Here is a 2,500-nt window from a genome sequence, read left to right as displayed (position 1 = left end):
TATATATTTTTAAAAGGTTTTGTAATCAGTTAATTTTTATGTCTAAATAATATTTACGATTAATTAAATAATTTCATTTTAAAAAGTATTTATAAATAGAATTTTACTAAGGACTTATAGTTGGGTTTGTATTACTGTACACATAGATTCGAAAAAGTTGTCAAAAAACAAATATATAACAAATAAATGTTATCAAAGGCAAGATAAGTTATTTTTCTACCTAACTGGATATATTTTTCGGGTTTTTATTCAATGTAACATGTTTATTCAGCTCGAAAAGCATACAGTGTTTACCGATGTATTGGAAAATTCAAAATGGCGCCCGACACTCTTTAACATTGTAAGTTCGGGAAAAGGTGTTATAAATAATAAACTATACAAAATACTGCTAGAAACTCGCTCAATGTATGTTACCGTGACATAATATTCGGTGTTTTTTTTTAAATAGTATTTTGTCTAGTTTATTATTTATAACACCTTTTCCCGAACTTACAATGTTAAAGAGAGTGTCGGGCGCCATTTTGAATTTTCCAATACATCGGTAAACACTGCATGTTTTTCGAGCTGAATAAACATGTTACATTGAATAAAAACAAAAAAAATGTATCCAGTTTGGTAGAAAAGTAACTTATCTTGCCTTTGATAATATTTGTTTGTTATATATTTGTTTTTTGACAACTTTTTCGAATCTGTGTACAGTAATACAAACCCGGTTATTTTGTATCTACGGCGCCATGTCACGTGGTATATTGTTTTTTTTTTTTTTCATTACGCACGTTCATTTATAAATTATTAAATTAAATATTTATCTTTTTTATATTTAATTAGTATATATTTTCTTTCTCTTCCGCTATATTTCTTTTTATTTAATTCATTAAATCTGTTAATTATGAGGACCAAAATAATGAATCGTGTGTATTTATTCTCTAATTTTCTTGTTTTTGTTCTGTTATATAAATTCTAGTTTATTTGTTTTTTCTCTGAAGGATAAATTCTATTTTCTTTGAGTTTTTTTTTCTGTATTCCAATTAAGTAAAATAAATTTTCTCTAGAATAAATTTTGCTAATTTTTCCGTTTAGTTTGCTATATAATAATTTTATTTAATCCAAAACACGACGAATATCTCTTCCAAAGTTAGGGAACATATTTGGGAACTACCGACCATAAGTATAAAACTACCTGGTATATTTCAAAACAATAAATTGAATCGGAATCGGAATCGTACTTGGTATCGGAATCGTTAATCAATATTTTCCTGGAATCGGAATCGTATAAAAATTAGGAATCGTCCCAACACTAATTAAAACATTAAAAATAACATTGTTAAACTTATAAAAGTATATTTACACACGTGAAGTAACATGTTTAGTCGACTTACACCTACCAACCCCCCCTTTTTTTTTTTAATTTTTTAACCCCATAGCAGCTATTTTTCCAGCTAAAAACTAAACCAAATTTATTCAAATGGACCAAATCCTCTACATATAAAGTCTCAAGTTTGTAGACCAAGAATTAGCAGAGTAATTTGGTAGAGACCATTGCAAACACAGACAAGGTCACTTATATATTTATATACATATACATTTTTAAATACCCGAAAAAGTGTTTCATGGTAAACAATCCCTGAAAATTCAGAACTATTGTGAATACGAGAAAGCAAGTTCGTTCAGCAATTGCAGGAGATTAAATCACTTACTGATAAAATTTTCCAACAAAGATTTTTAAAATTATTTTTTATATAGTTTTCAGAGGTTAAGATACTTCCAATATATATCATGAACTCTTCCATCAATATGACATATGAGGTTCTGACAATCCACATTTTTTAATTCATTCATGTTTTTGCTTCCGATGACTTTTCAGTCCAGCAAGAGATCTGCAAACAAGGTCGCATATAGAACATGAGTATGGATTGGCAGCTGCTGATAACGGCGCCGCTGCCAATCGTTTTGTTCTTTCTCTGTTTTCTCTCAACTTACTTAGGCTATCAGATTGAATTTTTCGGATTCCTTCAAAACACAGCAATCTCCATTCCTTACGATCACTCGTTTATTTTTTCAAGACTCCCATATGGTAAGTTTACTTCTTAAAAAAGTTACTAGTATTTCGCACAGACAAATTCTGCTTTACATAAACAGTTAAGATTTGAACAAAATCCGTAAAGGCACTATTTTCACCTTTGCTAACTCAGGAGTAAAGTGTTTTAAGACAATGAAGGCTTAAAATGCGGTCTCTATTCCTGGGTGCACGTTCTAATTTTGTTCAAGCTTCATTATTCTCTACTCCATCTCCAAGGATAATTAATTTTCATTTATGTAAGGAATTTATCTACTCAAAGCAAGAGTATCTTTAAAAAAAACGTTTATTCTAATTTAGTGTTAGATATAATCTATTATTCACTATATATATATATATATATATATATATATATATTATTGAATGTGCGGTGATCTATAACTATTTCCACAATCAAACACCACTGCAGCTCACACAATCCAT

The sequence above is a fragment of the Euprymna scolopes genome, chromosome 43 (assembly GCF_053919585.1).
Source record: "Euprymna scolopes isolate OS-2025 chromosome 43, ASM5391958v1, whole genome shotgun sequence".
NCBI lineage: Eukaryota > Metazoa > Mollusca > Cephalopoda > Sepiida > Sepiolidae > Euprymna > Euprymna scolopes.
The sequence above is the reverse complement of the archived record's forward strand: the minus strand, read 5'-3'. Positions refer to the sequence as shown.